Genomic DNA, 16678 nt, shown 5'->3' on the forward strand with positions numbered 1-16678 from the left:
TCACAATTAACTATCAGTTTCGCGTCGGATTCAAAAATCTAGACTCACAGGAGAATGACCATATGGAGCCCGAGGCAGCAATATGCCCTTGGAGGCACGTCGGCTGGAGGACGATGTATTGATCCTCGACGCAATTTGAGTGTTCCATCGTCATTAGGAGGCCCTGTACGTTACAATTAACTATCAGTTTTGCGTCGGATTCAAAAATCGTGACTCACAGGAGAACGACTATCAGGTGCCCGAGGCAGCAATAGAACCTTGGAGACAAGTCGGCTGAAGGACGATGTATTGAATATCGACGCAATTTGAGTGCTCCATCGTCATTAGGATGCCCTGAACGCTACAATTAACTATCAGTTATGCGTCGGATTCGAAAATTTAGACTCACAGGAGAACGACCATAAGGTGCCTGAGGCAGCAATAGACTCTTGGAGACAGGACGGCTGAAGGACGATGTAATGAATATCGACGCAATTTGAGTGCTCCTTCGCCATTAGGAGGCGCTGAACGATTCAATTAACTATCAGTTATGCGTCGAATTCGAAAATCTAGACTCACAGGAGACGGACCATATGGTGCCTGAGGCAGCAATATCCCCTTGGAGACAAGTCGGCTGGAGGACGATGTATTGAATCTCGACGCAATTTGAGTGCACCATCGCCATTAGGAGGCGCTAACGTTTCAATTAACTATCACTTATGCGTCGGATTCGAAAATTTAGACTCATAGGACGACGACCATAAGGTGCCCGAGGCAGCAATAAACCCTTGGAGACATGTCGGCTAGAGGCCGATGTATTGAATCTCGATGCAAGTTGAGTGTTCCATCGTCATTAGGAGGCAGTGAACGTTACAATTATCTATCATTTTTGCGTCTGATTCGAAAATCTAGACTAACAGGAGACGGACCACCTAGAGCCGGAGGCAGCAATAACCCCTGGTAGACAACTAGGCTGGAGGACGACGTATTGCCTCTAGACGCAATTTGAGTGCTCCATCGCCATTAGGAGGCGGTGAACGTTACAATTAACTATTATTTTTGCGTCGGATTCGAAATTCTACTCTCAGGAGAAGGATCATATGGAGCCCGAGACAGCAATATTTCCTTGGAGACAAGTCGGCTGGAGGACGATGTATTGAATCTGGACGCAATTTGAGAGTTCCATCGTCATTAGGGTGCCCTGGACGTTACAATTAACTATCAGTTATGCGTCGGATTCGAAAATCTAGACTCACAGGTGAACGACCATAAGGTGCCTGAGGCAGCAATATACGCTTGGAGACAGGTCGGCTGAAGGACGATGTATTGAATATCGACGCAATTTGAATGCACCATCGTCATTAGGAGGCCCTGAACGTTTCAACTAACTACCAGTTATGCGTCGGATTCGAAAATCTAGACTCACAGGAGACGGACCATATGGCGCCCGAGGCAGCAATATCACCTTGGAGACAAATCGGCTGGAGGACGATGTATTGAATCTCGACGCAATTTGAGTGCTCCATCGTCATTAGGAGGCGCTGAACGTTTCAATTAACTATCAGTTATGCGTCGGATTCGAAAATCTAGACTCACAGGAGACGGACCATATGGCGCCCGAGGCAGCAATATCCCCTTGGAGACAAATCGGCTGAAGGACGATGTATTGAATCTCGACGGAATTTAAGTGTTCCATCGTCATTAGGAGGCCCTGAACGTTACAATTAACTATCAGTTTCGAATCGGAATCGAAAATCTAGACTCACAGGAGACGGAACATATGGTGCCCGAGGCAGCAATGTCCCCTTCAACACAAGTCGCGCTACGGTCGCGGGTTCGGATCCTGCCTCGGGCATGGATGTTTGTGATGTCCTTAGGTTAGTTAGGTTTAACTAGTTCTAAGTTCTAGGGGACTAATAACCTCAGCAGTTGAGTCCCATAGTGCTCAGAGCCATTTGAACCATTTTGAACACAGGTCGGCTGGAGGCCGATGTATTGAATCTAGACGCAATTTGAGTGTTCCATCGTCATTAGGAAGCCCTGATCGTTACAACTAACAATCAATTTCGCGGCGGATTCGAAAATCTAGACTCACTGCAGAACGACCATAAGATGCCCGAGGCAGCAATATCCCCATGCAGACAAGTCGGCTGGAGGACGATGTATTGAATCTCGACGCAATTTGAGTGTTCCATCGTCATTAGGAGGCCCTGAACGTTACAATTAACTATTAATTTTGCGTCGGGTTCGAAAATCTAGACTCACAGGAGAGCGATCATAAGGTGCCCGAGGCAGCAATTGACAATTGGGGACAAGTAGGCTGGAGGACGATGTATTGGATCGCGACGCAATTTGAGTGTTCCATCGTCTTTAGGAGGCTCTGAATGTTACAATTAACTATCATTTTTTCGTCGGATTCGAAAATCTAGACTCACTGAAGACGGACCGTATGGTGCCCGAGGCAGCAATATCCCCTTGGAGACCAGTCCGCTGGAGGACCACGTATTTAATCGCGACGTAATTTGTGTGTTCCATCGTCATTAGGATGCCCTGAACGTTACAATTAACTATCAGTTTTGCGTCGGATTCGAAAATGTAGAATCACCGTCGACGGACCATGTGGTGCCCGAAGCTGCGACATCCCCTTGTAGACAAATCGGCTGGAGGACGATGTATTGAATCTCGACGCAATTTGAGTGTTCCATCGTCGTTAGGATGCCCAGAACGTTACAATTAACTATCAGTTATGCGTCGGATTCGAAAATCTAGACTCACAGAAGACGGACCATATGGTGCCGGGGGTAGCAATATCCCCTTGGAGGCACGTCGGCTGGAGTACGATGTATTGAACCTCGACGCAATTTGAGTGTTCCATCGTCATTAGGAGGCCCTGATCGTTACAATTAACTACCATTTTAGCGTCGGATTCGAAAATCTACTCTCAGGAGAAGGATCATATGGTGCCCGAGGCAGCAATAGACCCTTGGAGACAAGTCGGCTGAAGGACGATGTATTCAATCTCGACGCAATTTGAGTGTTCCATCGCCATTAGGAGGCCCTGAACGTCACAATTAACTATCAGTTTCGCGTCGGATTCAAAAATCTAGACTCACAGGAGACGGACCATATGGAGCCCGAGGCAGCAAAATCCCCTTGGAGACAAGTAGGCTGGAGGACGATGTATTGAATCTCGACGCAATTTGAGTGTTCCAACGTCATTAGGAGGCCCTGAAAGTTACAATTAACGATCAGTTTTGCGTCGGATTCGAATCTCTAGACTCACAGGAGACGGACCATTAGGTGCCCGAGGAAGCAATATCCCCTTGTAGACAAGTCGGCTGGAGGACGATGTATTGAATCTCGACGCAATTTGAGTGTTCTATCGTCATTAGGAGGCGTTGAACGTTACAATCAAATATTAGTTTTGAGTCGGATTCGAAAATCTAGACTCACAGGAGAAAGACCATTAGGTGCCAGAGGCAACAATTGACCCTTGGAGACAAGTCGGCTGGAGGACGATGTATTGAATCGCTACGCAATTTGAGTGTTCCATCGTCATTAGAAGGCCCTGAACGTTACAATTAACTATCAGATTGCGTCGGATTCGATAATCTAGACTCACAGGAGAACGACCATAAGGTGCCCGAGGCAGCAATATCCCCTAGGAGACAAGTCGGCTGGAGGACGATGTATTGATTCTCGACGCAATTTGACTGTTCCATCGTCATTAGGAGACCATGAACGTTACAATTAAATATCAGTTTTGTTTCGGATTCGAAAATCCAGACTCACAGGAGACGAACCATATGGTGCCCGAGGCAGCAATATCCCCTTGGAGACAAGTCGGCTGAAGGACGATGTATTAAATCACGACGCAAATTGAGTGTTCCCTCACCATTAGGAGGCTCTGAACGTTACAATTAGCAGTCCCTTTTGGGTCGGATTCGAATATCTGGACTCCCAGGAGAACGACCATAAAGTGACCAAGGTAGCAGTAGACCCATGGAGACAAGTCGGCTGGAGGACGATGTATTAAATCTCGACGCAAATTGAGTGTTCCATCGTCATTAGGAGGCCCTGAACGTTACAATTAACTATCAGTTATGCGTCTGATTCTAAAATCTAGACTCACAGGAGAAAGACCATATGGTGTATGAGGCAGCAATATCCCCTTGGAGACAAGTCGGCTGAAGGACGATGTATTAAATCACGACGCAAATTGAGTGTTCTATCGTCATTAGGAGGCGCTGAACGTTACAATTAACTGTCAGTTATGCGTCCGATTCGAAAATCTAGACTCACAGGAGACCGACCATAAGGTGCCCGAGGCAGCAATAGACCCTTGCAGACAAGTCGGCTGAAGGACTATGTATTGAATCTCGACACAATTTGAGTGTTCCCTCACCATTAGGAGGCTCTGAACGTTACAGTTAGCAGTCCCTTTTGCGTCGGATTCGAATATCTGGACTCCCAGGAGAACGACCATAAAGTGAATAAGGTAGCAGTAGACCCATGGAGACAAGTCGGCTGGAGGACGACGTACTGAATCTCGACGCAACTTGAGTGTTCCATCGTCATTAGGAGGCCCTTAACGTTACAATTAAATATCAGTTTTGCGTCGGATTCGAAAATCTAGACTCACAGGAGTAAGACCATTAGTTGGCAGACGCAGCAATAGACCCTTGGAGACAGGTCGTCTGGATGACGATGTATTGAATCGCGACGCAATTTGAGTGTTCCATCGTCATTAGGAGGCCCTGAACGTTACAATTAACTATCAGTTTCGAATCGGAATCGAAAATCTAGACTTACAGGAGACGGAACATATGGTGCCCGAGGCAGCAATGTCCCCTTCAACACAAGTCGCGTTACGGTCGCAGGTTCGAATCCTGCCTCGGGCATGGATGTTTGTGATGTCCTTAGGTTAGTTAGGTTTAACTAGTTCTAAGTTCTAGGGGACTAATAACCTCAGCAGTTGAGTCCCTTAGTGCTCAGAGCCATTTGAACCATTTTGAACACAAGTCGGCTGGAGGCCGATGTATTGGATCACGACGCAATTTGAGTGTTCCATCGTCTTTAGGAGGCCCTGAACGTTACAATTAACGATCAGTTTCGCGTCGGATTCGAAAATCTAGACTCACAGGAGACGGACCATTAGGTGCCCGAGGCAGCAATATCCCCTTGTAGACAAGTCGGCTGGAGGACGATGTATTGAATCTCGACGCAATTTGAGTGTTCTATCGTCATTAGGAGGCGCTGAACGTTACAATTAAATATTAGTTTTGAGTCGGATTCGAAAATCTAGACTCACAGGAGAAAGACCATTAGGTGCCAGAGGCAACAATTGACCCTTGGAGACAAGTCGGCTGGAGGCCGATGTATTAAATCTCGACGCAATTTGAGTGTTCCATCGTCATTTGGAGTCCCTGAACGTTGCAATTAACTATCATTTTTACGTCGGATTCGAAAATGTAGACTCACAGGAGACGGACCATTAGGTGCCCGAGGCAGCAATAGACCATTGGAGACAAGTCGGCATGAGAATAAAATCTCGTTGCAATTTGAGTGTTCCATCGTCATTAGGAGGTTCTGAACGTTGCAATTGGCAGTCCGATTTGCGTCGGATTCGAATATCGGCACTCACAGGAGAACGACCATAAGGAGAGCGAGGTAGCAATAGACGCATGGAGACAAGTCGGCTGGAGGACGGTGTATTCAATCACTACGCAATTTGAGTGTTCCATCGTCATTAGGAGGCCCTGAACGTTACAATTAAGTATCAGATTTGCGTCTGATTCGAAAATCTAGACTCACAGGAGACGGAGCATTAAGTGCCCGAGACAGCAATATCCCTTTGGAGACAAGTCGGCTGGAGGACGATGTATTGAATCTCGACGCAATTTAGGTGTTCCATAGTCATTAGGAGGCTCTGAACGCTACAATTAACTATCAGTTATGTGTCGGAATCGAAAATGTAGACTCACACGAGAACGACCATAAAGTGCCCGAGGCAGCAATGGACGCTTGGAGACAAGTCGGCTGAAGGACGATGTATTGAATCTCGACGCAATGTCAGTGTTCCAGCGTCATTAGGAGGCCCTGAACGTTACAATTAACTATCAGTTATGCGTCTGATTCTAAAATCTAGACTCACAGGAGAACGACCATATGGTGTATGAGGCAGCAATATCCCCTTGGAGACAAGTCGTCTGGAGGACGATGTATTGAATCGCGACGCAATTTGAGTGTTCCATCGTCATTAGGAGGTACTGAACGTTACAATTAACTATCAGATTTGCGTCGGATGCGATAATCTAGACTCACAGGAAAACGACCAAATGGTGCCCGAGGCAGCAATATCCCCTTGGAGCCACGTCGGCTGGAGGACGATGTATTGACCCTCGACGCAATTTGAGTGTTCCATCGTCATTAGGAGGCCCTGAACGTTACAATTAACTACCATTTTAGCGTCGGATTCGAAAATCTACTCTCAGGAGAAGGATCATATGGTGCCCGAGACAGCAATAGAGCCTTGGAGACAATTCGGCTGAAGGACGATGTATTGAATCTCGACGCAATTTGGGTGTTCCATCGCCATTAGGAGGCCCTGAACGTTACAATTAACCATCAGTTTTGCGTCGGATTCGAAAATCTACTCTCAGGAAAACGACCATATGGTGCCCGAGGCAGCAATATCCCCTTGGAGAAAAGTCGGCTGGAGGACGACGTATTGAATCTCGACGCAATTTGAGTGTTCTATCGTCATTAGGAGGCCCTGAACGTTACAAATAATTATCAGTTATGTGTCGGAATCGAAAATGTGAACTCACAGGAGAACGACCATAAGGTGCCCGAGGCAGCAAGAACACCTAGAAGACAAGCCGGTTGGGAGCCGATGTATTAAAACTCGACGTAATTTGAGTGTTCCATCGTCATTTGGAGTCCCTGAACGTTACAATTAAATATCATTTTGGCGTCGGATTCGAAAATCTAGACACACAGGAGACGGACCATTAGGTGCCCGAGGCAGCAATAGGCCCTTGGAGACAAATCGGCTAGAGAACGATGTATTGAATCTCGATGCAATTTGAGTGTTCCATCGTCATTAGGAGGTTCTGAACGTTACAATTGGCAGTCCGTTTTGCGTCGGATTCGAATATCGGCACTTACAGGAGAACGACCATAAGGTGAGCGAGGTGCCAATAGATCCATTGAGACAAGTCGGCTGGAGGACGATGTATTGAATCGCTACGCAATTTGAGTGTTCCATCGTCATTAGGAGGCCCTGAACATTACTGTTAACTACAAGTTTTGCGTCGGATTCGAAAATCTAGACTCACAGGAGACAAACCTTATTGTGACCGAGGCAGCAATATCCCCTTGGAGACAAGTCGGCTGGAGGACGATGTATTGATTGTCGACGCAATTTGAGTGTTCCATCGTCATTAGGAGGCCATGAACGTTACACTTAACCATCAGTTTTGCGTCGGATTCTAAAATCTAGACTCACAGGAGGCGGACCATAAGGTGCCCGAGGCAGCAATATCCCCTTGTAGACAAGTCGCCTGGAGGGTAATGTTTTGAATCTCGATGCAATTTGAGTGTTCCATCGTCATTAGGAGACCCTCAAGGTTACAATTAACTAGACGTTATGCGTCGGATTCGTTAATCTAGACCCACAGGGGACGGACCATATGGTGCCCGAGGCAGCAATATCCCCTTGGAGTCAAGTCGGCTGGAGGACGATGTATTGAATCTCGACGCAATTTGGGTGTTCCATCGTCATTAGGAAGCCCTTAACGTTGCAATTAAATATCAGTTTTGTGTCTGATTCGAAAATCTAGACTCACAGGAGACGGACCATATGGTGGCCGAGGCAGCAATTTCCCCTTGGACACAAGTCGACTGGAGAACGACGTATTGAATCTCGACGCAATTTGAGTGTTCTATCGTCATTAGGAGGCCCTGAACGTTACAATTAACTACAAGTTTTGCGTCGGATTCGAAAATCTAGACTCTCAGAAAAACGACGATAAGGTGCACGAGGCAGCAATATCCCCTTGGAGACAAGTCGGCTGGAGGACGATGTAGTGAATCTCGACGCAATTTGAGTGTTCCATCGTCATTAGGAGGCCCTTAACGTTACAATTAAATATCAGTTTTGCGTCGGATTCGAAAATCTAGACTCAGGAGCAAGCCCATTAGGTGCCAGACGCTGCAATAGACCCTTGAAGACAAGTCGTCTGGAGGACGATGTATTGAATCGCGACGCAATTTGAGTGTTCCATCGTCATTAGGAGGCCCTGAACGTTACAATTAAATATCAGTTTTGCGTCCGATTCGAAAATCTAGACTCACTGGAGAACGACCATAAGGTGCCTGAGGCAGCAATAGACCCTTGGAGACAAGTCGCCTTGAGGACGATGTATTGACTCTCGATGCAATTAGAGTGTTCCATCGTCATTAGGAGGCCCTGAACGTTACAACTAACTATCATATTTGCGTCGGATTCGAAACTCTAGACTCCCAGGAGAGCGACAATTAGGTGCCACAGGCAGCAAATGACCTTTGGAGACAAATCGGCTGGAGGGCGATGTATTGAATCTCGACACAATTTGAGTGTTCCATCATCAATAGGAGGCTCTGAACGTTACAATTAGCAGTCCGTTTCGCGTCGGATTCGAATATCTGGACTGACAGGAGTACGACCGTAAAGTGACCAAGGTTGCAGTAGACACATGGAGACAAGTCGGCTGGAGGACGATGTATTGAATCTCGACGCGATTTGAGTGTTCCATCGTCATTAGGAGGCCCTGAACGTTACAATTAACTATCAGTTATGCGTCTGATTCTAAAATCTGGACTCACAGGAGAAGACATTAAGGTGTCCGAGGCAGCAATATCACTTAGAAGACAAGTCGGCTGGAGGCCGATGTATTAAATCTCGACGCAATTTGAGTGTTCCATCGTCATTTGGAGTCCCTGAACGTTGCAATTAACTACCATGTTTACTTCGGATTCGAAAATCTAGACTCACAGGAGACGGACCATTAGGTGCCCGAGGCAGCAATAGACCCTTGGAGACAAGTCGGCATGAGATTTAATCTCGTTGCAATTTGAGTGTTCCATCGTCATTAGGATGTTCTGAACGATACAATTGGCAGCCTGTTTTGCGTCGGATTCGAATATCTGTACTCACAGGAGAACGACCATAAGGTGAGCAAGGTAGCAATAGACCCATGGAGACAAGTCGGCTGGAGGACGATGTATTGAATCCTTATGCAATTTGTGTGTTCCATCGTCATAAGGAGGCCCTGAACGTTACAATTAACTATCAGATTTGCGTCGGATTCGATAATCTAGACTCACAGGAGAACGACCATAAGGTGCCCGAGGCAGCAATATCCCCTTGTAGACAGGTCGGCTGGAGGACGATGTATTGAATCTCGACGCAATTTAAGTGTTCCATCGTCATTAGGAGGCCCTGAACGTTACAATTAACTATCAGATTTGCGTCGGATTCGATAATCTAGACTCACAGGGGACGGACCATATGGTGCCCGAGGCAACAATATCCCCTTGGAGACAGGTCGGCTTGAGGACGACGTATTGAATCTCGACGCAATTGGAGTGTTCCATTGTCATTAGGGAGCCCTTAACGTTACAATTAAATATCAGTTTTGTGTCGGATTCGAAAATCTAGACTCACGGGAGACGGACCATATGGTGCCCGAGGCTGCAATATCCCCTTGGAGACAAGTCGGCTGGAGGAAGACGTATTGAATGTCGACGCAATTTGAGTGTTCCATCGTCATTAGCAGGCCATTAACGTTACAATTAAATATCAGTTTTGCGTCGGATTCGAAAATCTAGACTCACAGGAGCAAGACCATCAGGTGCCGGACGCAGCAATAGACCCTTGGAGACAAGTCGCCTTGAGGACGATGTATTGACTCTCGATGCAATTCGAGGGTTCCATCGTCATTACGAGGCCCTGAACGTTACAATTAACTATCAGTTTTGCGTCCGATTCGAAAATCTAGAGTCACTGGAGAACGACCATAAGGTGCCCGAGGCAACAAAATATCACCTTGAAGACAAGTCGGCTGGAGGCCCATGTATTAAATCTCGACGCAATTTGAGTTTTCCATCGTCATTTGGAGTCCCTGAACGTTGCAATTAACTATCATTTTTACGTCGGATTCGAAAATCTAAACTCACAGAAGACTGACAATTTGGTGCCCGAGGCAGCAATAGACCCTTGGAGACAAGTCGGCATGAGATATAATCTCGTTGCAATTTGAGTGTTCCATCGTCATTAGGAGGATCTGAACGTTACAATTGGCAGTCCGTTTTGCGTCGGATTCGAATTGCTGCACTCACAGGAGAACGACCATAAGGTGAGCGAGGTAGCAATAGACCCATGGAGACAAAGCGGCTGGAGGACGATGTATTGAATCTCGACACAATTTGAGTGTTCCATCGTCATTAGGAGGCCCTGAACGTTACAATTAACTATCAGTTTCACGTCGGATTCGAAAATCTAGACTCACAGTAGAACGACCATAAGGTGTCCGTGGCAGCAATATCACCTTGAAGACATGCCGGCTGGGAGCCGATGTATTAAATCTCGACGCAATTTGAGGGTTCCATCGTCTTTTGGAGTCCCTGAACGTTACAATTAATTGTCATTTTGGCGTCGGATTCGAAAATCTAGACACACAGGAGACGGACCATTAGGTGCCCAAGGCAGCAATAGACCCTTGGAGACAAGTCGGCTGGAGAACGATGTATTGAATCTCGATGCAATTTGAGTGTTCCATCGTCATTAGGAGGTTCTGAACGTTGCAATTGGCAGTCCGTTTTGCGTCGGAATCGAATATCTGCACTCACAGGAGAACGACCATAAGGTGAGCCAGGCAGCAATAGATCCATGAAGACAAGTCGGCTGGAGTCCGATATATTGAATCGCTACGCAATTTGAGCGTCTCATCGTCATTAGGAGGCCCTAAACGTTACAATTAACTGTCAGAATTGCGTCGGATTAGATAATCTAGACTCACAGGAGAACGACCATAAGGTGCCCGAGGCAGCAATATCCCCTTGTAGACAAGTCGGCTGAAGGATGATGTATTGAATCTCCACGCAATTTGAGTGTTCCATTGTCATTAGGAGGCCCTGAAAGTTACAATTAACTACAAGGTATGCGTCGGATTCGTTAATCTAGACTCACAGGGGACGAACCATATGGTGCCCGAGGCAGAAATATCCGCTTGGAGACATGTTGGCTGGAGGACGATGTATTGAATCTCGACGCAATTTTAGTGTTCCATCGTCATTAGGAAGCCCTTAACGTTACAATTAAATATCAGTTTTGTGTCGGATTCGAAAATCTAGACTCACAGGAGACGGACAATATGGTGCCCTAGGCAGCAATATCCCCTTGGAGACAAGTCGGCTGGAGGTCGACGTATTGAATCTCGACGCAATTTGAGTGTTCTATCGTCATTATGAGGCCCTGAACGTTACAATTAACTATTAGTTTTGCATCGAATTCGAATATCTAGACTCACAGAAAAACGACGATAAGGTGCCCGAGGCAGCAATATCCCCTTGGAGACAAGTCGGCTGGAGGACGATGTATTGAATCTCAACGCAATTTGAGTCTTTCATCCTCATTAGGAGGCCATGAACGTTGCAATTAAAAATTAGTTTTGCGTCGGATTCGAAAATCTAGACTCACAGGAGGCGGACCATAAGGTGCCCGAGGCAGCAATATCCCCTTGTAGACAAGTCGGCTGGAGGACGATATATTGAATCTCGACGCAAATTGAGTGTTCTATCGTCATTAGGAGGCGCTGAACGTTACAATTAACTATCAGTTATGCGTCGGATCCGAAAATCTAGACTCACAGGAGAACGACCATAAGGTGTCCGAGGCAGCAATGGACCCTTGGAGACAAGTGGGCTGGGGGACGATGTATTGAATCTCGACGCAATTTGAGTGTTCCTTCGTCATTAGGAGTCCCTGAACGTTGCAATTAACTATCATTTTTGCGTCGGATTCGAAAATCTAGACTTACAGGAGACGGACCACATGGTGCCCGACGCAGCAATATCCCGTTGGAGACAAGTCGGCGCGAGGACGATGTATTGAATCTCGTCGCAATTTTAGTGTTCCATCGCCATTAGGAGGCCCTGAACGTTACAATTAACTACAAGTCCTGCGTCGGATTCGAAAATCTAGACTCACAGGAGACGAACCATATGGTGACCGAGGCAGCAATTTCCCCTTGTAGACAAGTCGGCTGAAGGATGATGTATTGAATCTCGACGCAATTTGAGTGTTCCATTGTCATTAGGAGGCCCTGAAAGTTACAATTAACTACAAGTTATGCGTCGGATTCGTTAATCTGGACTCACAGGGGACGGACCATATGGTGCCCGAGGCAGCAATATCCGCTTGGAGACCAGTTGGCTGGAGGACGATGTATTGAATCTCGACGCAATTTTAGTGTTCCATCGTCATTAGGAAGCCCTTAACGTTACAATTAAATATCAGTTTTGTGTCGGATTCGAAAATCTAGACTCACAGGAGACGGACAATATGGTGCCCGAGGCAGCAATATCCCCTTGGAGACAAGTCGGCTGGAGAACGACGTATTGAATCTCGACGCAATTTGAGTGTTCTATCGTCATTAGGACGCCCTGAACGTTCCAATTTAACTATTAGTTTTGCGTCGAATTCGAATATCTAGACTCACAGAAAAACGACGATAAGGTGCCCGAGGCAGCAATATCCCCTTGGAGACAAGTCGGCTGGAGGACGATGTATTGAATCTCAACGCAATTTTAGTCTTTCATCCTCATTAGGAGGCCATGAACGTTACAATTAAAAATTAGTTTTGCGTCGGATTCGAAAATCTAGACTCACAGGAGGCGGACCATAAGGTGCCCGAGGCAGCATATCCCCTTGTAGACAAGTCGGCTGGAGGACGATATATTGAATCTCGACGCAAATTGAGTGTTCTATCGTCATTAGGAGGCGCTGAACGTTACAATTAACTATCAGTTATGCGTCGGATCCGAAAATCTAGACTCACAGGAGAACGACCATAAGGTGTCCGAGGCAGCAATAGACCCTTGGAGACAAGTGGGCTGGGGGACGATGTATTGAATCTCGACGCAATTTGAGTGTTCCTTCGTCATTAGGAGTCCCTGAACGTTACAATTAACTATCATTTTTGCGTCGGATTCGAAAATCTAGACTTACAGGAGACGGGCCACATGGTGCCCGACGCAGCAATATCCCGTTGGAGACAAGTCGGCGCGAGGACGATGTATTGAATCTCGACGCAATTTTAGTGTTCCATCTCCATTAGGAGGCCCTGAACGTTACAATTAACTACAAGTCTTGCGTCGGATTCGAAAATCTAGACTCACAGCAGACGAACCATATGGTGACCGAGGCAGCAATATCCCCTTGGAGACAAGTTGGCTGGTGGACGACGTATTGAATGTCGACGCAATTTGAGTGTTCCATCGTCACTAGCAGGCCCTTAACGTTACAATTAAATATCAGTTTTGCGTCGGATTCGAAAATCTAGACACACAGGAGCAAGACCATCAGGTGCCAGACGCAGCAATAGACCCTTGGAGACACGTCGCCTTGAGGACGATGTATTGACTCTCGATGCAATTCGAGTGTTCCATCGTCATTAGGAGGCCCTGAACGTTACAATTAACTATCATATTTGCGTCGGATTCGAAAATCTAGACTTCCAGGAGAACGACAATTAGGTGCCACAGGCAGCAATAGACACTTGGAGACAAATCGGCTGGAGGAAGATGTATTGAATCTCGACACAATTTGAGTGTTCCATCATCATTAGGAGGCTCTGAACGTTACAATCAGCAGTCCGTTTTGCGTCAGATTCGAATATCTGGACTCACAGGAGAACGACCATAAAGTGACCAAGGTAGCAGTAGACCCAGGGAGACATGTCGGCAGGAGGCCGATGTATTAAATCTCGACGCAATTTGAGTTTTCCATCGTCATTAGGAGGCCATGAACGTTAAAAAATTAGTTTTGCGTCGGATTCGAAAATCTAGACTCACAGGAGGCGGACCATATGGTGCCCGAGGCAGCAATATCCCCTTGTAGACAAGTCGGCTGGAGGACGATGTATTGAATCTCGACGCAAATTCAGTGTTCTATCGTCATTAGGAGGCGCTGAACGTTACAATTAACTATCAGGTTATGCGTCGGATCCGAAAATCTAGACTCACAGGAGAACGACCATAAGGTGCCCGAGGCAGCAATAGACCCTTGGAGACAAGTGGGCTGGGGGACGATGTATTGAATCTCGACGCAATTTGAGTGTTCCTTCGTCATTAGGAGTCCCTGAACGTTACAATTAACTATCTTTTTTGCGTCGGATTCGAAAATCTAGACTTACAGGAGACGGGCCACATGGTGCCCGACGCAGCAATATCCCGTTGGAGACAAGTCGGCGCGAGGACGATGTATTGAATCTCGACGCAATTTTAGTGTTCCATCGCCATTAGGAGGCCCTGAACGTTACAATTAACTACAAGTCTTGCGTCGGATTCGAAAATCTAGACTCACAGCAGACGAACCATATGGTGACCGAGGCAGCAATATCCCCTTGGAGACAAGTTGGCTGGTGGACGACGTATTGAATGTCGACGCAATTTGAGTGTTCCATCGTCACTAGCAGGCCCTTAACGTTACAATTAAATATCAGTTTTGCGTCGGATTCGAAAATCTAGACACACAGGAGCAAGACCATCAGGTGCCAGACGCAGCAATAGACCCTTGGAGACACGTCGCCTTGAGGACGATGTATTGACTCTCGATGCAATTCGAGTGTTCCATCGTCATTAGGAGGCCCTGAACGTTACAATTAACTATCATATTTGCGTCGGATTCGAAAATCTAGACTTCCAGGAGAACGACAATTAGGTGCCACAGGCAGCAATAGACACTTGGAGACAAATCGGCTGGAGGAAGATGTATTGAATCTCGACACAATTTGAGTGTTCCATCATCATTAGGAGGCTCTGAACGTTACAATTAGCAGTCCGTTTTTGCGTCAGATTCGAATATCTGGACTCACAGGAGAACGACCATAAAGTGACCAAGGTAGCAGTAGACCCAGGGAGACATGTCGGCTGGAGCCCGATGTATTAAATCTCGACGCAATTTGAGTTTTCCATCGTCATTAGGAGGCCATGAACGTTAAAAAATTAGTTTTGCGTCGGATTCGAAAATCTAGACTCACAGGAGGCGGACCATATGGTGCCCGAGGCAGCAATATCCCCTTGTAGACAAGTCGGCTGGAGGACGATGTATTGAATCTCGACGCAAATTCAGTGTTCTATCGTCATTAGGAGGCGCTGAACGTTACAATTAACTATCAGGTTATGCGTCGGATCCGAAAATCTAGACTCACAGGAGAACGACCATAAGGTGCCCGAGGCAGCAATAGACCCTTGGAAACAAGTGGGCTGTGGGACGATGTATTGAATCTCGACGCAATTTGAGTGTTCCTTCGTCATTAGGAGTCCCTGAACGTTACAATTAAATATCATTTTTGCGTCGGATTCGAAAATCTAGACTTACAGGAGACGGACCACATGGTGCCCCCAGGCAGCAATATCCCGTTGAAGACAAGTCGGCGCGAGGACGATGTATTGAATCTCGACGCAATTTTAGTGTTCCATCGTCACTAGGAGGCCCTGAACGTTACAATTAACTACAAGTTTTGCGTCGGATTCGAAAAACTAGACTCACAGGAGACGAACCATATGGTGACCGAGGCAGCAATATACCCTTGGAGACAAGTCGGCTGGAGGACGACGTATTGAATGTCGACGCAATTTGAGTGTTCCATCGTCATTAGCAGGCCCTTAACGTTACAATTAAATATCAGTTTTGCGTCGGATTCGAAAATCTAGAGTCACTGGAGAACGATCATAAGGCGCCCGAGGCAACAAAATATCACCTTGAAGACAAGTCAGCTGGAGGCCGATGTATAAAATTTCGACGCAATTTGAGTTTTCCAACCTCATTTGGAGTCCCTGAACGTTGCAATTAACTATCATTTTTACGTCGGATTCGAAAATCTAAACTCACACGAGACTGACAATTTGGTGCCCGAGGCAGCAATAGACCCCTGGAGACAAGTCGGCATAAGATTTAATCTTGTTGCAATTTGAGTGTTCCATCGTCATTAGGAGGTTCTGAACGTAACAATTGGCAGTCCGTTTTGCGTCGGATTCGAATATCTGCACTCACAGGAGAACGACCATAAGGTGAGCGAGGTAGCAATAGACCCTTGGAGACAAGTCGCCTTGAGGACGATGTACTGACTCTCGATGCAATTCGAGTGTTCCATCGTCATTAGGAGGCCCTGAACGTTACAATTAACTATCAGTTATGCGTCTGATTTTAAAATCTAGACTCACAGGAGAACGACCATAAGGTGTCCGAGGCTGCAATATCACCTTGAAGACATGCCGGCTGGGAGCCGATGTATTAAGTCTCGACGCAATTTGAGTGCTCCATCGTCATTAGGAGGCCCTGAACGTTACAATTAACTATCAGTTTCACGTCGGATTCGAAAATCTAGACTCACAGTAGAACGACCATAAGGTGTCCGAGGCTGCAATAGAC

This window comes from Schistocerca americana, chromosome X (assembly GCF_021461395.2).
Source record: "Schistocerca americana isolate TAMUIC-IGC-003095 chromosome X, iqSchAmer2.1, whole genome shotgun sequence".
In the NCBI taxonomy this organism is placed as follows: Eukaryota; Metazoa; Arthropoda; class Insecta; order Orthoptera; family Acrididae; genus Schistocerca; species Schistocerca americana.